This window comes from Polistes fuscatus, unplaced genomic scaffold (genome assembly GCF_010416935.1).
Source record: "Polistes fuscatus isolate 324 unplaced genomic scaffold, CU_Pfus_HIC Scaffold7, whole genome shotgun sequence".
In the NCBI taxonomy this organism is placed as follows: domain Eukaryota; kingdom Metazoa; phylum Arthropoda; class Insecta; order Hymenoptera; family Vespidae; genus Polistes; species Polistes fuscatus.
In genome coordinates, this window is record NW_025113151.1 from 8,482,686 (window position 1) to 8,506,023 (window position 23,338).

The window sequence follows — 23,338 nt, forward strand, 5'->3', positions numbered from 1 at the left end:
TACGTGTAAATGCCGAATTTAACTAAAATATATATGTATATATATAATATCAAATTAAATTTATATATTTTTATATAAATCTTTTTTCTTAATATTCTATAAGTCAGTTGACAAAAATCAAGTTATACAGATAATATTTTCTATCTATCAAATATCATAAAATCATTTTAATAGTTACCACTCCTTTAACAATTACTGTTTGAATTAATTACCTACTATGTGTGTTACTATGCTAATTACTGTAAAAAACATAATAAATATCATAACATCGGCTGACATATGAACTCGTACATATAAATAATATCAAAAAAAGATCTTAAAGAGAATTTCAAAGAAATTAATCGTTAGAGTATTCATTGAATAATGTTTTACTCGGAACTAATTTGATATAAGTCACGTTAGAAGGACTAACCAACAAATAACTTCCTATATAATACCTCTTCTCCCCTCTTCTCCCCTCTTCTTCTTTTTCTTCTTTTCTTCCTCCTCTTCTTCTTCTTCTTCTTCTTCTTTTTATTCTTAATCGACGACACAATGATGCGATTCAATTATCACGTCGACTCGGTTACGCTCGGAAAAGGAAAGAAGTGAGGACGAGGGTGGAATGATCGAGCGAAATTTCAACGTCATGTCCTATTAAGATTGTAAATCATCTTGAGGCGAGACTCGAGCTACACGAAACTCGCATTAACGCTCGATAACCTCGCGATAAATCTGAGGATCCATCAAGTACAAATATCCAATGGCGTGCGTTCGATTCTTCCGGGCGTCCGTTCATTTTTATCATCGATTATTCCAACCTGGTTAATTATCACACACATATACGTATATTTAAACTGACAATATATTATTTTGAAAATATTTTTATCATTAATTTTTTTAATAAAGTATAAAGAAATATATATATATAATAATTTATTTTTATAATCGTTTTACTTTTTATATTAAATAAATAAAGTTACATCAAATTGTGAGATATTATTTTAAATCGATATAATGTATTTAATATTTTTTATTAAATTAAAATACTTCTTTTCTTTTTTTAATATTATACGAAAAATTATTATTAATAATAAAAAATTAATAGATCAAAGGAAAGATATTTCAATTAATATTTCTTTCGTAGATTTCCAATATCCTATTATCAACATTCTCTCTTTTTAAATATTCTTATTATTATAATATAATAGCACGAAAATATTCGAATTTTAATGAATATTAATTCTCCGTTGACTTAAGATGACCTTGAAAAATAATTTCAAACTTTATTGATCATTACTATTAAATATCGATGCACTTATATTATCCATTATATCAGAATTTTATACTTTACAATTAGTAGAGGTAAAAACTTTCAATTATGTGAAACACCCCATATGTATATAAATCGAGCATGTTACGTTTCCATAAGAATGTTTACTCGGCATTTAAAGATCGTTAATTTCGATAAAATGAACGCTTTCTCAATCTCAAATTTAAGTACCTATTCCTATCTCTCTGTTCTTTTATTAAAATCTTTCGAATATTATAACAACAATTCGATTGGTGTGTGTATGTGTGTATGTGTGTGTGTGTGTGTGTGTGTGTTCGGCGTCATGCTAGAAATAATTAGATTTTTAAACGTTAGTGAAACGGATATATCTTTTTCTTTCTCTCTTTATTTCTTTCTTTCATATGGAAGAAATAGAATAAAAACGTTAATGCATTTGCTCCAATTTTATAAAACGTTTGCCATAACTCTTCTCTTCTCTTCTCTTTTATTTTATTTTCTTTTTCTTTTCTTTTGTTTGTTTCCTTTTTTTTTCTCTCTCTCCTCTCTTAACTTTTTCTCTCGATAATTCGATTCCTGCGATTCCCCTCGAAAAATGCAGGGCGGGGCCAAGGGAAAATGACTCAATGAGAAACGCATGTCTCTTTCGAAGCAATTTTTTTGGTAAAGAATGTGAACGTACTTCTCCTCGTGGGCTCGAAATCGTTCACTTTGACCCACTTTAACACTGACGATCTGCCAACATTGTTCAAGTTTTTTTTTTGTCAGAATTTCTTTCTCACATTCTTGGATTAAGCCATATACACATATACATACATATGTATTTATTTATGTGTTCTGTTTTTTTTATAAATATAAATTTGAAAATAATAAACATCTTTTTTGTTACACATGTGAAGAATAGTACAGTTCAAAACTTACATTATTAATTATGCAAATTATTTTTTTCTCGATGATAATCTTTCTTCTCTTACTGTACTTTTCATAAATTATAAACAATTTTTATACATGTATATATATATATGTATATTAGTATACCCTTATTTTTCTTTATAAAAACTAGCTTAATTTTATCAGTAATCATTTTGAAGTATATACAAAGATTTGTCAAGCGAATCGTATGAATAATTACAACGATGAATTAATTTAAAAAAAAAAACAAATTCGTAAAATAAATATTACCATTTATTTTCTATTACATATGATTAATAATATAAATAATTTACGAATCATAAATATATATTTATATAATATATATTAATAATAAAATTAATATTACTATTTATTTTCTATTACATATGATTAATATTAAAAATAATATTAAAAATTAAAATAAAATTTTAAAGTAAAATTAATATTAATATTTATTTTCTATTACATACGATTAATATTATAAATAATTTACGAATCATAAATATATATTTATATAATCAAACATTTGTCAAGCGAATCGTATGAATAATTACAACGATGAATTAATTAAAGAAAAAGAAAACAAATTCGTAAAATTAATATTACGATTTATTTTCTATTACATATGATTAATAATATAAACAATTTACGAATCATAATATATATTTATATATATATTAATAATAAAATTTTAAAGTAAAATTAATATTAATATTTATTTTCTATTACATACGATTAATATTATAAATAATTTACGAATCATAAATATATATTTATATAATATACATTAATTTATATTACGAACAAAATAATTATTAAATAAATTAAGCATCAAATTTTGTCTCTTACGATCTATATATTTTGATTATTATTCTTTTTTATTGTTTGGTGGTAATGTCAAAGATCGAGAAAGATCGGAAAGGAAGACTGGGTGGTACGAAAGTCACTTCAGGACAATTACGAGCACGTTAAGGTATCTCTCTCGGTCTCTAACGTGTAATCCGATCTACTCAAGATCGGGACAAGAGTGTTAACGCGTGTGGTTCTCCCTATACACACACACACACACACATACAGAAAAATACTTATAAGTATAGAAATAAATATATAGGTAATATAAGCAAATACGTAAGTACTCGTTAGTATTGGCGTTAAATTTATAGAAGCATGGGGTCCCCCAGGTACGTATAAACGACTTGCAACACAATCAAGACAAATTAGCCGCGAGGCACATAACGTGAAACACCGTACATATGTATGTCGGAGTGGCGTGAGCGATCATGTTCGAACGATACTAATACCTACGCAACGAAAAGACACTTATCGTGTCCGGCGCTCTTGAATGATTTTTTTCTTCCTTTCTTTTTACCCCGTTTCCCTTCCCTATTCTTTCTCTTTTATCCACATTCGAGTATCTTTCATTTCTGTCACAATTTTTGACTTACGAAAGCTGAAAATTGTGACAGAAAGAGAAAGATCCGGATTATTCTGACACGAGTGTGCGCGTATTGACACACGCGTCTCAGAGAAAGTTTCAATTTGTTCGAAACGATATGATAAATTTTTGATATATATATATATTATTTCAAAAAGAAAGTTCGAATAAACGTTGGAAAAATTTATTATTAAAAACTGATTAAATTTGTCGGAACGTTTTTTCGTTTATAAAATTTCTTTCAAACAGTTCGATTCTAATCGTTCTAACGTAATAAGAATAATACCCGATATCAATTTATATGATAATAAATAAGGTAAATGATAAAGATCGAAATAGACGAAGATACAAATACGTATCACCTATTACGAGTAATATACGCGGTGCGTTTATAGGAACGTTGTTGATCTAATTAAAAACGTCTAAGGAAAATGCGTAAGTAATATACGTGATACACACACACATATATACACATACACGCGCGTATATACGTACGTACATTACGCATACGCATTAATAATATTTATGTTAGATAGGAAAACTTCCTGGGAGATAAAAATCATACACGATCATATACGAAGGGGGCCACGCATGATTAACTTTTCGCGCCACTTGTTGAACCATTCTCGTTCTCTAAAGTAAATGCAATTATCCACCTACTTATATTCTAGATGGCAACTACCGCGCGCGTATGCCAGCATAAATATTGCGTTTAAAGATAAAAATACGAAAAAGAGAAAAATGGGAAAGAAAAAAATAATAATAAAAATGAATAAAATGAAAAAAAATAGAATAAAAAGAAAGAAACAAATGTACGCATACACACATGCGAACACACACACACACACACACACACATACATACACGCGTATACTGAGTAAAGTTAGAAATCGAACTCTGGCCAATGCAATCTTATGGGCTTGCTCGTACCATCGACCAATCGTAATCGTTCTCTCCCTGCTTTTAATATATGTATATGTATCTTTCTTGCTTGTTACAAACCATTATATACTATCGATCTATAATATACATATACGTATTTATGTACTTTATGCACGCCTCTAGATCGTAGAAGGACACGCCGAAAGGGTACGGCGGTCTCCGTGACTGCGTTATTAACGATATTCAACGGTATAGTAGTTGATAAAATATTATGCTAATCTCTTGGCCAGTAGTATATACGGGACCTACTTTAAAGTCCCTGAATATATACGTCAGCCACAGGGCGCACCTCAACTAAATGTGCCTCTCCGTTACCATTTAAATCAACGCCAGATTTTAATCGGATTATTAATATAATAGAAAAAAAGAATAATATAAAAATGGAAAGTAAAAAATGAAATAAACAAATCGTCAATTCTCCCCTTTTTTAGTTGTCGACGATAATAAAATATGTACGCGTGCGTGATAATAGAATACAATCGAGTTTAAGTTCTACGATTAGTTTCGTTTGATCTTGCCGACTCTAGAAAAAGTAAAAAAAAAAGAGAAAAAAAATTCTTTTCCGATCTTGGAAAACATCGGGATTAACGTAATATCGTGACAAAAAAAAGAAACGAGACGAAACCAAGTAAAAAAAAAGAAAAAAAATCATAATTCCTGATAAGCGTGGAGAGGCTCGTTTAAATTTTAAAAGAGTAGAGGAGAACGTATATGGCCGGTTAATGTATCCCTCCTGCGTATTTTGCCTTGAAGGAAGGCATAAATAAAATTTGACGAAAAACACAGGGCGCTGGGTGAACGTAAATCAAAGCTCGCGCACGCGCGCGCTATCATCTTCCTATTAAATCATTTTCCTTCTTTCTCTCTCTCTCTCTCGCTATGTTTTTTGTCTTTTTTATTCTTTTACCTTTGCGAAAGGAGAAAGATCGAGAGTTGAGGTCGGTTAGAACGATTTCCCGGTGTAAAATAGGGACAACGAGATCTCGTCAATACCCTCGGGAGACGGCTAATAATAATCGCTGCTTGCGTTATACTCTCCACGTTATGGTCGCTTTCATTGGACCACCTTGATAAGTAGGTATACTTAGATACGATAATAGCATATATCTATCGTCCTATATTTTTTCTTTCTTTTCTTTTCTTTTTCTTTTCTTTTTATTTCCTTTTTCTTTTCTCTTTTTTATTATCCATTGTTTGCTATAAAACCTAATATTACGATTGTTTATTAAATATTTTATTACTATTATACTATTGTCTACAAAAGGTTTATTTATTTGTTAAATTATATTGGCCGTTCGACACTGACAGATAATTTTCATTTTTTAATATAAAAACAAAAAGAAAGAAAGAAATCTTTCGAATTATTTTTTTACGATAAATAATTATATATACACATCAGATAAATTGTATAAAAAGATTCGCAAAATAATAACCAACAATTTCTGTATTACTTCTATCCCATATATTATGATGTTACATGTATAATTTATTCAATATATATATATTATGTGTATGTAAAAAAAGAATCAAAAAAAAAATAAGATTGTAAAAACCATATCCACAAATTCTATTATCTTTACTTAACATTCAAAAAAAGAACAAAAAAACCCCATAAATTATTATCTACAAATAAAAGAAAAAAGAAGAAGAAAAAAAAAACCAAGTTATGTCCACATAATACTATTATTTCTTCAGATTACACAAAATTGCACGTAGTAATCGAGTTTGTTCGTAGTTGGAGAACCATTGGCACATTACGAGTCAAGAAAAAGACAGAGAGAGAGAGAAAAAAAAAGAGATAAGAAGAGTCGAGTGCATTCGATGCAATTACGATGTACCCGTCGATCTGCTGCCTTTTCGTTTTTTTATTTTATTTTATTTTATTTTTTTTTTTTTCATTTATTTTCTCCCTCCCCCTCCCCCCCATCCCCCGGGATTTTTTTCGTCTCCTTTTTTTTGCTTACTTGAGCCCGTCCATCCGTGAGAGGAAGATCGCGCGCAACTGAGGTGTACCATTCATCATTGAAATACACCTCTCGCAGCAAATACTCACGCACCCAGATTGCACCGATGCAACAAACATTTTCGCTCGCTCATGCGACCAGCTGATATTCTCGATCGTAAAATACTGCTGTTGCTCGAAAGCTTACACTTTAATAACGTTCTAGAAGAGTCATGACAGAAAACAGACGTTTTTCAACTATCATGCTAAACACACTAACGAAATATTTTATTACCATCACTTGCCGTAGATTACATTTTTTTATCTTTTTTTTCTTATTAAATGTTTTCTCAATGCTTTACGCATTTTTGTCAGATATCTTACTGTCATTATTTTTATATTATATCGTTTTAATAGTAAATTAAAGCTCATTGTAATATTTCATTTTTGTCTTTATTCTTGTTTTATTATTATTATTTATTATTATTATTATTATTATTATTATTATTATTATATGTCAAATATAATGACGATTAAGTTCAATCTTTATGTGTTCGCATTATTTCAATAATAATAAAGTACGCGTCGCGTTTTGTGTATATTAAATTTTACAGTTTATTACGCTTACGTTTATTTTTATTCCTAATTTAATTATTCCTTATACGTAGCCCGAGAAAAAAAGAAAAAGTAATTATTATTAATTACTATTTAACATTTTCGCGTGTTACAACATATTGTGTATTTATTATACAACCACGCTAATAAACCAATTAACGTTCAATAAACTGTCACTGCAATGATTACTTGCAGCAATTAATGTATATGGTAAATTTGATCGAACCGGATTCCGTAAAATCATCCAAAGATATTTCATCCACGGATATATTTCTATCTTCGTTCATTTTTTTTTTCTTTCTTCTTTTTTCTTCTTAAATAATTTTATTTTAATTTTCTAACGTTCTTATATAAGAATATAACGTATAAGGTTTAATCTAATTGATAAGAACACACACAGACACACATACACATACACATACACATATATATAAATATAAGTACATATGCACAGACAGACAGACAGACGTGAGGAAATCTCGAACGAATCGGAAAGTCGAATAGATAGACGTTACTTCTTTGAGTTGTTAACGCAAAAAGAAAACACACCAAGACGATTTACGTCTCGTTACTGTAAAATGAGATGAGCAGGAAGAGAGAAGCCTTAAGCTTCAATTTATCAAGAGATCGCTATCGTAACTGTGCGAATCGATGAAGAAAAAACGAAAAAAAAAAAAAAAAGAAAAAGAAAAATCCCTCCCCCCTTCTTCTTCTGGTGCTTCGCGATTGGTTCTCTCTCTCTCTCTCTCAACTTTAAAATTCATATAAACTGTACGCCTTCTTATTCTTTTCATTTTTGATTTATTTATTCTTATATATAAATATATTTTTTGTTGTTTTGTTTTTTGATTAAATCGATAAGCAAATTGATGGAAAAATCATTTCTAAATCTTGACTTTTTTTTAGCTCAGAAACTTCGATTAAAGGATCAAGGTAAAGGTGAAAAGAATGAATGAGTATGTGTGTGTGAGAGAGAAAGAGAGAGAAAGAGAAAAAGAGATGTTGCTCTCGATTAACATACCCCGACTAAGAAAATAAGAGTATAATTATAAAGCAATATTATTATTGTTATTAAACGGCGGAAGATCGTTCGATATTTGTCGACTTTTTATCATTTTTCCTTCGGCCGATCGTCGAACCGGTTTTTTGTAAAAATCAATAACGTTATATCTTTTCAACCAGGATGATATTTCACCAAAAAAGGTACGCTAACGGTAAAACTCTTAAGCCTTTACATCGTTCTCGTCGTCGTTGTCGTTGTCGTTAACGTTCGAATAAATTTTCAAATTTCTCAACTTGATTGACAATTTTAACGTTACATCGGACACCTCTATATATGCGTTTTAGTTTCATTTATTGAAAATCAAAATTAAGATCGAACGAATATAATTAAAACGATCTCATCTAACGAAGAGAATTAATTGATCTAAAATTAATCACAAGAAAACAAAAAAAGAAAATAAAAAATATATATAATATATATATTTTATATATATTATATATTATAAATATTATATAATTATTATATTATTATTATTATATAATTATATCTTAAAAATATATATACATATATATATAATTAAAGTATTTAAATTATACAACACGAAATATAAAAGGACCTTGAAGAATTTTCAATGTCTGTAATATATTCGTAACGATTGATAATTACAAATATTTTCATCCTTTTCATTCCACCGTTTTAACAAAAAAAAAAAAATAAGAGAAAATTAAAAGTTCAATTAAATTTAACTTTTCAAGAACAATAACAAATGAAACAGCACATTTCGATTTATCATTTAGACGAATGATACGACCCAGATCTTAGTTCAGGTACTTTACAAACGCATCTTAAGTTTCTATCCTTCTAAAATTACTAACTCTTCGAATGAATATCTCTCGATGAAAATTACAAATAACCACCGATAGAAAAAGAAATAGTAAAATAAATAAAATAAATGAAATGAAATAAATAGAAAAAAAAACAAAACCAACAAAAAAATAGAAAAAAAAAAAGAAATAAATAAATAAATACATACACAACGATCGTAATAGTAGATAAATGTTGTTAACAGTCGATAGAAGATTTATCTATGAAATCGCAACATTAGTTTTCAATTGGTACTCCTTCCTTTTCTCGAGTTCTCGGTATTAGACTGAATGCTGATTTTTATTTTACCTTATTTTACCTTACCTTACTTTACCATATCCTTCGTTTATTCCTTCCTTCATTGGTTGGTTGGTTGGTTGGTTGGTTGGTTGGTTGTTTCATTTCTTCGTTCGTTCGTTCAAGGAGATACGTCGGCAATAATTTCAATCGAGCAGACGCGAAAGTTTCTCTTTCGCGGTGGCTGACATTCGGCGTACCTGTACCTGCGTTCAGGAAATCCGACACCCCGCAATCCTCGTTGTCGATGATCGAAAAAGGGGAATCCCCCGAAGTGCCGCTGCCCACTTGAAGCTGACTCTGCGGTAATCGCACCCATGTTTTATTTCTTATTATTTATTTTATTATCTTTCTATCTCGCTTATTTTTCTTCATTTTTCTTCGAATTATTATTTTTCCCTTTTCCACTTTTTCTTTTTTCCTTCCTCGGCTCGAATTACGAGGCCGAAATGTTTAATAAGTTATGTAAACTTATTACATCATCGATGCCATAAATATTCAATGAAAGAAGAAATAAATTGATTTATAAACGGTGATGGTGATGCTGATGGTGTTTTTTATTTTCTTTTATTTTTCGAATCGGTGTAATAAATCAATTGATGCACAATATATTGTCGAATTTTGTTGTTTTATCGCATTTAGCAAATTCCATTGGTGGCAATCATTTAAAGGGCCTCGAAAAAATCATCTTTTATTTATCATTGAAAAAACGAAATATTTATAATCAAATATCTGTAAATGTAAATGAAAAAAATTTAAATATACGATCGGTACGATATTTTTAATAAAATATTAATTTATCCTGTTTCAACGTATAACATTGACACAACTGTACTTCTATTATAAATACTAACAAATTATTATTTATACTTAACGAAATATTCATATTCAGACTACGATCATACATTCTACAAAATATTGATCAAATAAATAAAAGTGATTAATAAATCTGATAATTATCATTGATCAAATAATCATAATTGACAATACATTTTAATTCTTAAATTACTCTCGAGCATATAATACGTCCACGTGTCATACACAAACAACTCGATTTTTCATTTTAACAACACGAATTACGTTGAGTCGAAATCTCGACAAGTATCCACACGTGAATCGTCATGAGTAATTTATTACGAACGATTAATTGAAAATAATTACAATTAAGTTTCGTATAGAAACGTGATAGATTTCCGTTTTAAAACGTTCGAGTAAACGATATTAATTAATTAATTATAAAAAAAAAAAAGATGGTGTTTAATCGATGAAAATTTCATTGGATCCTATCGAATATTATATATATATATATATATATTAAATATATTTTTACGAGTCATCGTCTGTTCACGATCATCATCATCTCATCGTCAATATTTCCCCGTCCACCTTCTTTTTTCTCCCTAACTTTTATTTTTTTTTCCCAACTGCACGCGTTAATAACGAAGTTACGTCGTGACTTGATTATGGTCGGTTTCGTTGCAAACGCAAAGAAGAAGAAGAAAGAGAAGAAAAAGAAGAAGAAGAAAACTTTTCGTTGGACGATGATGATGACGATAAAAACCGTGCTAAATGTCGTGCGTTACGCGATGATACAAACATACCGCGTATACGTAGTACGTAAGTGCCACAAAAAATCCACACACACACACACACACATATATTTACACGTATAAGTATGTGGTACTTATATTATGTGCCACATGGGGTTAATTAGAAGTTAAATCAACTGGAGAAAACATATGAGTTCTCGTATGGTGTAGGACCATTCGATATTACCTATTCCTTCCTTTTTACAAATTTTTCCTTTTTTTTTTTTTCCTATTTTCAATATTTTTCTTTTTATTTTTTTTTTCTTAATTATTATTACCACTCTTCTCCCTCTTATTTTTGGTTTTTTCTTGTCATCGGAATTATATCGGAAAGTAAGTAAGAATGCACTTAAGAGCAGTATTAACGTAATTTAACATAAAATACATAAAATACGTAGTTTAAGAAATGATCGTAAGAGAGAAAGTCGGATCACTCTTTGAAGTCGTTTAAGGATCAAAAAGGCTACACACTTTGGATGCTATGAGACGTCATAAAGCATCTGTCCGTCTCTTTCTCTTACTTAAATAAAAAAATTCAAAAATATATATTCAACACGTTTTCAACATTGTAATATTCTAAGTGGTTATGCAGGTATTGTCCGACTCGGGTTGCTCAATCTTATCACACGAGTAGAAAATAAATTTATCTATCCATTTAATCTATCTTTCTCTCAACATTTCTAATAGCAATTTATCTTCCAATGGCAAAGTACATTTGAATTATTATATTACCATTATTATTATTATTATTATTATTATTATTATTATTATTATTATTATTATTAATATTATTAGAAAATAAAATGAAAAATAATTTATAACTATAGAGAAGAATATATTATGAATTATATTATATTATATTATATCTCGTGTTATAAGATTTATGTATTTTGTTAATAATAATCTAGCGTAAAATCGTTTAAATACACGAATTTAAATAATACATAAGTGTATCTATATATATATATGTTATGTACGTAGATAAAGATGAAACGATCGATCGTCGATTTCACCTCTGGCAGTTTGGTTTTACTAAAGGACTGTTTGATTAATGAGGAATCACGATAATACGTAAGAAGATGCATTCGGCAAAACCGGAAAAGTAATTTATTACGACATACATATTTACTCGCCTGTAAATAACGTGTCCATGATCATCGTCGACGATTCTTGGACAACGTTGATTCCTACCAAGACGACGACGTCTGTTTAACGACAACCTTTAGGATTTCTAAGACGATCGATAACAAGGCAAGCACTCATACCAGTCGTCGTCGTCGTCTAGAAAATCATTGCGAAATCATCACCGACTAACCGACGACGACGAAAGGTACTACTACTACTTAGATTCTAATCTCTTGAGAGTTTTTTTCTGTTTTATCGAGAAAAAGAGGAAAATTTAAATTAAAAGAAAGAAAGAAAGAGAAAAAAAAAATGTCAATTAATTAGACAGGTGTTTGTTTTATCTTCTTTTATCGTCGTGAAAATTGTCATCAAAAAAAAAGAACTGATCGTTTCTTGTGTGATTTTTTTTTTTTACTATGAGATCTGTTATAGAAAATAAAATTGAGAGAGAGAGATAGAAAGATATATATTAGGAAAAATTCAAAATTAATATTTTACTTTTATAATATTTGACAAAACTATAACCAAGAACAATAAATATAATTGAAATAAAAATCTTACAATAATTTTTTTTTATTATACAATCGGTTGGATAAAAATTAATTAGAATAAGTAACGTTAAATCTATAATATTAAACAATCTTAATCATTTTTAAACCACACAGTAGTAATTTTATTTCTTTTTTCTAATAAAATTTATCTTCGGTAAGAGAAAAAGAGAAAAAGAAAATTATTGGCATTGGAAAAATGAGATTACACCGATTTGTCAAATGCTTGGATTAGGAAGAATTATCGAATTACGAAGAGGAACGAGAGATTTGTAATCGTAAAAATAATATACTCGATTAATAAACACTCCCGACCGTCATTTTCATTCCAGAAATCTTCTCTTCGTTTCGATCTTATTGTTAAAGATGAATTAGATCCATCTGTCTTCGTGTTTCTTCCTTCGGTCAGTCTCGAATTAACGGTAGATATGTAAGAGAGAAAAAAAAAATAAAAAGGAAGATCGATAAAAAAGATCGCAAGGTAAGGTAAGGCTCATTAGATTCTTGCAATCGTGTGATTTAGATCGATTAAGCGAACATGCGATTCGCGTGAACGCGTTAACGCGTATCTATCGAATTAATTGAAACGAATCTTGAATATTCATATCCCCCCATAGACTATCCCCCTTTCTATATTCCTATTCAAAGGATTATACGTTCAAAGAAATATTATTCGTAAAAAAAAAAAAATATTTATAAAGTAGGTCGATAATAATGACCATCTACAAATTTTATGATTATATATTTTTATATTAAACGAATGAAACCGATTCAATTAAAAATTTTTATATATTTTTTGTATAATACTTTACTTTTGTCAAAATCAATGTTCTTCTTGTTTTTAATACCACGTTGCTCTGCCGATGGAAAAGCTGGTAAAAGAATACAAAGTATATAAATAAGAAAATATAATTTTTTTAAAAAAACGTTGTTATTTATTTTTTTATTATTTTTTCTTTTTTTTCAATTTAATTGAATCCGATGGGTCGTTAAAAATACAGCATAAAATTTTGTTTATTACTAATTTATAATATACGAATTATTTTGAATAAAATAATACTCTTATTGATTCACCCTGTATAATATATATATGTATATCTATAAATATTATTCAACGGAAATGAAGTCGTTTAAATAAACAAATGATCTTTCTTTAAATAGAAAAAATTCAACATAAGATTAGAAGAATTCATGGCTAATTATCGGTAAAGATAATCTTATTACTCTTCTTTATAGGAAAATAAACTAAAGATAACTTTTCGAATCTACGATTATTATTCGAAGATATCAAGATTTTCTAGTAAGCAAACGCGTGAGTTATGTTAAGTAGCTGATTCTCTTAACGATAATTCGAATCGTCTAGAACGTTTAAATCGTTAGCAAAGGAGGTCTCTCTTTCCATTTGGAATAAAACTTTCAAGCATCCTCTCTCATCTCTCTTACTTTAAAGAATTATTTCGATTATGTTGATTAATCGTGAATAATTTCTAACACGAGCTACCTATATTACGATCCTTATCAAAATAATATTATATGGATTTAAGGTCAAGCAATCTTGTTCTTAGTTTTCATTAGAAAATAGGATTTCTGTAATGTAGGATGATCATCATGAATTTGTTATGTAGTTGTGTAGAATCGAAAGGTAAATTATGTATAACCATAGTAATCCAACGTATTCTCATTTAAAAAGATATCTTAACAAATATGAAACTTTATCGTCGCATTTGGACGCTGATATATGTGAGAAAGTTTGCTCGCTTTTGAACATCTTTTATTACTTTTTATTTTCTTTCACTTTATATTTTTATTTTTCTATTATCTTATTTTCCTTTAATTTTATTGTATATATATTTCTTTTATTGTTTTTCTTTTCGTTCACATTTTTTATCTAATCTATATAATATACTTTAGTTTAACAACCGAGAAGAGAGGAAAGTGCGAATCAATTGAATCGTATTTGTATGCAGGTATAAAGGACGATTTTAGATAGCCAAATAAATCGGATACGGTCAAGAAAATTATCTTTCTATTCTTTTATGGAAAAGTAACGAGCGTTTTAAAGGAGTCAGAGGGAAATCGTTGTTGAGAATTCAAATAAAATTCTCTTTTAACTTATAGAGTAGATTTTCTTTCCTTTCTTGTTTATCTAATTTATATATAACGAAATATTATTCGCACGATATATGCTACGAACATCGAATACAATCGAATCTGAATACTGAATCTCAACTGGATTAAATATAAGTAGAATATTTTTATCAATTTCTATTCTGAAAACCTTTCTTAGTAATAAATTGGAAAGAGAAACAAAGTATCAGTTAAATAAAATACAAAATAAAACGTTATGTTAGTAGATGAGATATCAAAATTATTTTATATTAATTTATATTTCTTTTTAAACACTTCTACTCACTAAACAACAAAACACGTCAATTACGAAAAAAATAAGCAATAAAACATACTTTAAAAGTATTCTATTGTAATAAATCGATCGATTGAGTACACAAAATAAATTATTATTTAAAGATTAAATTGTTAAATTAAATTAAATTTTCTATAGGTATGGGGGAAAATTAGCGTAATCATTACACGAGCTTTAATAAAATATTAAATAAAAATTGCAAATAACACGAATCTTATGACAATAAATCAAATCCCTTCTGCGTCATCAATTAAGTAAGATTAAAAAATATATCCTTTCTTGTTTATCTAATTTATATATAACGAAATATTATTCGCACGATATGCTACAAACATCGAATACAATCGAATCTGAATACTGAATCTCAACAGGATTAAATAAAAGTATAATATTTTTATCAATTTCTATTCTGAAAACCTTTCTTAGTAATAAATTGGAAGGAGAAAAAAAGTATCAGTTAAATAAAATACAAAATAAAACGTTATGTTAGTAGATGAGATATCAAAATTATTTTATATTAAATTTATATTTGTTTTTAAAACACTTCTACTCACTATACAACAAAACACGTCAATTACACGTCAAAAGTATTCTATTGTAATAAAATCGATCGATTGAGTACACAAAATAAATTATTATTTAAAGATTAAATTGTTAAATTAAATTAAATTTTCTATAAGTACGGGGGAAAATTAGCGTAATCATTACACGAGCTTTAATAAAATATTAAATAAAAATTGCAAATAACACGAATCTTATGACAATAAATCAAATCCCTTCTGCGTCATCAATTAAGTAAGATTAAAAAATATATATATACATAGAATATCAAATGTCAAAAAAAGGTATGGTACAGATGATAAATATAATATAAGATAAAAAGAAAGATAACGTTTAAATATCGATTGAACTTAAAAGAAACACGCTTAAAAGGGGAAAACTCACGTAAATACTTGTTAAGAATAACTACAGTAGAAGGATAATAGACTCTCCATGTAAGTTATTTACATCTTCAGATCTCAGCAATAACTCGTCAAAGCTACAAGCGTGAATCTTTTTAAGGAGCCTGTTTGCACCGTACTTACACACACACACATACAAATACACATACTTCTCGCGAGTAATCTTACATCGGGCTTAATTATCGAAATGATAAAGATTCCGTGACGCTGCTGCGATGAGGATGGAAAAAAAAAAACAAAAAAATAATTATCGTATAAGGAAGGTTTAAGAAAGAGAACTAGCTAGAAAGAAAAATAGAAAAAGAGTGGTGGAGAGAGAAAGAGAGAATATAAACGAGTAAAACAGCATGGGCCACCGACCTGGCACTAAAACCATGCGACATGCTCGCTCGTATTAGCGTGCACATTCGCTCCCGTAGCGAATTCTTCTTAACACTAAACCTAACAACTATTTATGTATTACCTATTTATATTATAACCGGTCAAATAACATATCTTTAATAACATTTACAATTTCTTTTCTACAATGAAACGTTCACTGTAGATAATACGTTTCTTTAATCCACTTCTTACACCTGTTTTAATAATAATTAAAATCATTTTTTTTTTTTAATATAATATTTAATAAACAATATTTCCAATCATAATGATATATATATATAACATTAAATATATTTTTTATATATTAATAAATAATAATATTATATTAATATTATTATATAATTATAATATTATATATTTAATTTATTACATATTTTATATATAAAGTTTAATTAAGATTAACAATTAATATTTAACGACAATATTTTGATTAAGAAATTAAAAATGTATATATGAGTATTATTTAGAAATGTAACAATCATATGTTATTAGAAGTTTTATAATAATAATCGTTAAAAGTAATTAATATTTAAAATCGTTGTCTGGAATATTTAACTGCTGTTTGTCACGTCCCTTTATACAGTTCGACTGATGAAAATAGATTAAATATATTAGAAATAAATCACGTACGGATAATTGAGAAACAAAATGTAAACATTACAGAGAGAGAGAGAACGGTACATTCGAAAACGTAAACGGAAACAAACGTTTATAACTGTTAAGTTATTAAAAAAGATAATACGATGCTTGTACGCGTACTTCGAAATAATATTTTCGAGCGTAGAAAATTTTGATAATCGATGCGTGTCGAACGAAGACAAATGTTTTTTTTTTTTATTACATATTCTTAACAAGTAAAAAATCACTTTGTACATAAAATACGCATAAATATTATTAAAATTAAACGAGACGAGAGGATGTTAACTTTATGCACGCAAAACGTTAACTTATTATACTTTTGAAATGGAAACTTGTGATTTATAACATTTTTTCTTGTGAAAAGAAAAAAAAAAAAAAAAAAAAAGAAAAAAAAAGTAATTGTCAATTTTCTTCTATGTGAGAGAGAAGAAAACGAATGAACGAATGGAGCAACAAAAAAATATATTTCGTCTTAATTTAAAACTCTCATATACTCTCTTCCTTGAGTAATTTACGTGGGTATCGATGCGAGGTGCGTAAGATAAAGAGAGGAAATGCGTGTGTCCGGACAATTTCACGCTCGAAACACGTTTCGAATCGTTCGAGCTTCACGAAACGAAGAAATATAGTATATATATAAGTTTATTTTAATATCATGCTCGTTCATGTGTGTGATATATGTTACTCGTATTTTCATAAACTCGAATTCATAAACTATTTCATCGTGTAAATAAAGTATATACGTTTATTATTAAATTTATACGATTGATTAACCGTTAAGAATAAAGTTAGTTAAAAAAAAAAAAGAAGTTGTTTGCGTACTTTCGCGTGGTCCGATTATCTTATTTATTATATTATATAAACTGTCCCCAGTACGTTTATGTAAAATTTTATCAGCATATTTTATGCGTATATATGTATATATATGAAAAAAAAAAAAAAAATAAAAAGAAAAGAAAATAATATACTAGATAATGCATAATGTACTCTAAAACTGAACGACCGAATTGGTTCGATAATTTGATTTGCAAATGTGAACATTAAAATAATAATGATGATAATAATAACGTATATCAATTTTTTTACACTGCAATTCATTTTACTGGGGAAATCTTAAAATGACTGTGTTTCATGTTACATTTCGTATTTTGATTATAACCATTTCATTAAAAAAAAATGATTTATTAACTGATGTTTAGATGGAACATTTTTTTTCTCTTATTTTTATTCATAAAATATATTGGAAAATTTTTTTGGCGAGAACAAAAGTTTAGGAATCCTATATATAATATAATATTATCTGTGTGTGTGTGTGTGTGTGAAAAAAAAAAACTCGGTCGCGAGAAGACACAAAAGTCCGGCTAAATATATTTGGACTTTTTTTTTCTTTTTTTTTTTTCTTCTTTTTTCCTTTTTTTTTTTTGCCATGACAGAAAAGCGTCATTGAACTTGACGAGAAGCTTTCACTTTCCTCTCGTTTAAACGAAACACCGAGAAGAGAGTCCGCGGTATGAATAATTTATAAGTGCACAGTTCCAAAGGATGAGTTACTTAATGTTTTCTTCGGTTTTATTTTATTTTTTATTTCTTTTATTCTTTCCATACTTTTTACTAACTTTGGTTACCTCGTTAATGCAATTTATTTGATCGTACAAAAAGGTTACTTTTAAATTTATCGACAGACGTCGATTATTAACATTCCTATTTGAAATTAATTCGCATATACATAAAAAAAAAAAAAAAAGAAAAATAATATACATAAAATAACGTATTAATAACAACGATTTTTCTAATGAATTGATAAAAAAATTAAAAAAAATAACAAACGAATTGTATTATAAATTTAATCATCAAAAATCCAATTACTTAATATAAGAAACTTTTATTGCTATTTTTTTTCTTTCAGTACTTCTTCTCATATCACCGTTAACACGCGTGTCTCATTTGATTATTAATATTCTTATTATAAATGAATTAAAATACAATACCTATAACGAAAAAGAAAAACCACATAAAAAAAATGTTCACATATTATTTCAACTCTCGTTAAGAAAATATTACATATCATTGGATAAATAAAATCTAAAAAACCAAAAAATCAAAAAAAATTCTAATAATCCAATAATTCCAGGAAAAAATATAATAAGATCAAATATACAAGGTAACCATGAAATTGTCTTCCCCGTGTGTTGCTCTTAATTGCACTACCATAGAATTCATGCGACAAGTTAGTATACACGAGTGTGTATAGTAAACGTCGTAGTAATAGTAGTAGTAAATACTAACATACATACATACATACATACATACATACATACATACATACATGCATATATATTACAAGTATACACACATGCATATATATACCTATATATACACATCCTTATAGAAATAAGCATCGAATAACGACGAAGTAGTAACTGAGGTAGGAGGAACGCTCGTATGTACAACATCCTTTAGGTAGGTAAAGTTTCTACGTAAATAAATGGCACTGGAAACGTCTTTCTCCTTAAGAGGCACGTGCGCAAAGCGCATAATATATGGCGTCTATCCGTGAACCGTCTTCTTGCAGAAGTCAAACGTATGAGATAGGAAGAAAAGGGATAGGATAGATAGATGCAAGTAAAGAAAGATAGACAAAGAAAAAGAACATTTCTAAGCTTCGTCAGAATTAATGCGGATTCCGCGTTTGCTTTCCTTTCTCTCTCTCTCTCACTCTATCTCCCTCTCTCTCTTGCTCACACACTTACTTTTTCTTTCTCTCTCTTCTCTTATTTGATTCTACGAATGTAACCGACCTCTCTCTCTCTTTCTCTCACTGATCTGCGATACCGATAACACGCCGCAGGTGATAACACTCGCATCCGTCATTTTTCGAAAATCCCACAAGCTGGTAACGTTTATTTACTATTATCTTATACGATCCAATGAAATTTGTAACGCTTCGTAAAGCGCACGTGCCATCATCATTTGAGATCGTCATCAAGTTAAACACGTAGACAGGGTTTATTAATTTATTACATTATGCTTTCGTTTCAGATATATATGCTATGTATGAATACTTATATATATGAGTGTGTTTAATGTTAAACAGAAGTAACGGAAAAAGTGAGATGAAAATAAAATAAAAAAAAAATAAAAAAATCAAATCTAAACGTTAGTTTGAAAGATCTTTCTGATTAATTGGAAAGAAATATTCACTATTGCTCTTCGCGTATTAAAGCTTCTTACCTTTAGGCTTGACGTTTTGACATAATTCCAATGGTTTATCCATCCTATCGCTAGGCCTTGAGAATTATGTTGCACGTTTGGAAGTTTGTATGTATATGTGAAATATAACGTCGATTATCTGAAATATTGCAATGAGAGAGAGAGAGAGAGAGGTTAGATTTTTGTTCGATTAAATACATAAATGTGTACTTTATAGAATAATTGACGTCTTACAAGTATACTCGTTAAATTGTTTCTTTAATGCACACACTTAGTCGTATTTATTTAATTTATCAATAATCGCGAATGCTTAAAAATATTTTAACATGTACGTGCATACAGAAGATTGAAATTAAAATAAAAGAAAAAAATAAATAAACAATCTAATACGACATTTATTTACACGAGTATGAAAATTTTCAACGAGTAAGTGATAATACGGGTAATATTTATAATACGAGTTAACAAGTATCGATACTCATTTTTTTAAAATTGTTCGTACAATAATTTCGCTTGATTATATTTACTTAACATTTTAATTTGAATTTATTTACATAAAAATTTCACCAATAAAGACAATTACTATGTAATACGAGTAAAAAGCAAATAACCCGTAAAAAAAAATATATATATATATATACATATGAATGATGAAAGAAAATATGAAATACAGGGAAAAAAAATTAAATGGAACTTTAAAAAAAAAAAAATAAGAAATTCAAAGAAAGAAAGAAAGGCGGTAACTGTTGGAACCGAAGTGGGGGAGAAATAAAAAAGAAATTATATAAAACGGGCTTTAATTTAAAACGTCCCCGTCGTTGATCTCCAACTGATTGGACCGTCCTCGATGCACCTACTTATTAATGTGCACTGTGAAAAGGAGTCAGGTGCAGTCAGCTCGCGTTACTTTAATAGACGGGCCAGAAGTAATGCTTGACGGGAATAAGAAAGTCTTAATCCAAAGTATAAGTACATATTGCGACGGGGTCCACGTGCATACGTATGTGGAAGAATATTTACATGTAAGAAAATAATACACACATATATATATACATATATATATATATATACAATACTCGATTAGGCTTATTTTGCTTATCAATCGTAAAGAATATAAATCAAAGCGATGCATCGAGTAATGACTCGTTCATCTAACGGTATAACTCGCTTGTCTCATCTCTCTTTCCATTTCTTCTTTTCTTTCTATATCACTCACTTAATATTCATTAGATACCAATTAGTAAGTATAATTATCGAGTCGTTTGAAAAAATTTTGGAATGACTTTTAACACAGGCTCTACGTAATAATTATAAATAGATAATATATAATATTGTAAATAATTTCGTTATTATTTCACATTATCAAATTTGTTTCTATTTAATTAGCTGAAAAAGGAAAAGAGATACGAGTAATATTATTTTTATTTTTTTGTATAATTTGAAACACAAGTGCATAATTAAGTGCATCGTTTATATTCTTAGTTATGCACTTGTCTGAAATTTTGTCAAAATGTTACTTATAATCCATTACTTTTCGATCATTCAATTATAAGATCGAGTCAAATGTAATTTAAAATTATTGAAAATTATTCTAACATATTAAATATTTATAAAATTATATATCTACAATGGTTGAGTGGAAAAGTCATGAGCTTAACGTGTATCGGAAAAATCATTCTCATTCTTAGTTAACTTTTATTTTTCTACGTGATTAGAAAACGTGTTGAAAAGAATAATTCATTTATATTTCTTTGAATAATAATTAAACGTTATATTATTTTTCTATTTGATTATCTTTTATTGCATTAAATGAAATTAACGATTAAGATTTTTTATTAAAGAGATAATAACAGTTAGGAGGACAAACTTACGAATGTCACAGGGGAAAAGTGTCGTCGTAGTTCTAGGCGAGCTATTCAAACGTTAGAAAGAAAATGAAAGAAACAGATAGATAAATATATAGATATATAAAGATAGATAGATAGATAGATACATAAATAGAGGTGAAAAAGTCGCGAGCTTGGGCATGTATCAATTAAGAAACTTTCCCCGTGTCTCTTATATTATCACCCCTCGTCATCGTAATCGGCGATACGGCAAGAGTACGTAATTATAAATTGCAATTGAATGGCTAGTTGTTAACGTCGTTTTAAGGGACACTATTAGGCTGTCAAGTAAAACTGATTATCGTGCCAGCAGGCGTGGAACAACGTCGCATCGACGATGTCACGATTTTGACCTCTCTCCTTCTTTCACTCCCTCTTTCTTTATTTTTCTCTCTCTTTTTAATGAAAAATGAGGAAACGATTGCTCCAAACACAACCGTGCACGCGGTTATGTTAAATAGAAAATTTTCTATCATACTTGTCTCGAGAAATTTCTTCTTTAACCCGTTCATGAGTTTCAATTTGTTTTTCTTCTTTTTCTTTTTATCAAATTATCTTCCGATTTCATTTATTACTTATTTACTCGTATCTTTTATTTTTTTATTTTTTTTTTTTTAAACGAACGTACAACAAATGAGATCGTCGAAGGATAAAGTACCCCCCAAAGAGTGTATCGATTAATTCTTCGTAGAACGCGTTTGAGGTTCATTAGCTCGTAATTAAAGCATATCGGTATAGCTCTTGGCTAAGATCATTCGTAAACGATGAGGTAGACGTTCTTGCGTGCTATTATTCAACTTGAAGTAACTAGGGCATATTATAAATACCTGGATATTGCCAACACATTTATAATCATTTTCAATATATTTCTGTGTATCAATTATGTATATAAAATCATACGCGCATACACAGAACACCTATAAATCCCGAGATCAGAATTTAGATGAAAAAGTGTTTCTACAAAACTTAATAAAAAACAATTTACAAAGAATAGAATATATATTTAACAATCATTATTGCTTTTGTTAAACGTCTATATATATATACAGTCGTCATACAATATTGTGCACTTATGAGAGGATCAACGGACCCATTCGGACCCATTCGGACGATTATATTAACTTTCATGAACCGATGGTTATCGTTTTCTGTACGCACGATTAAATTGATTTATGACTAAACCTTAAGCGTCGGTGTTTATTTGTACTATATATATATATATATAATATAAATATATATACATATATATATGTAAGCTCATAGAAAACGGAGTGTATACGCAGTATGAGTGGGTGA

The 23,338-nt window shown here is 28.5% G+C and overlaps 1 long non-coding RNA gene across 1 annotated transcript; it reads right to left on the bottom strand.

Annotated features, from left to right (window-relative positions):
• Positions 1–484: 484 nt before the first annotated feature.
• LOC122524162 lies at positions 485–20,323 on the bottom strand. The gene is made up of 3 exons (XR_006305487.1): positions 20,178–20,323; positions 9,308–10,012; positions 485–800 (listed from the first exon to the last, which is right to left on the bottom strand). It is a non-coding gene; the product is annotated as an uncharacterized LOC122524162 (long non-coding RNA).
• Positions 20,324–23,338: the final 3,015 nt, after the last annotated feature.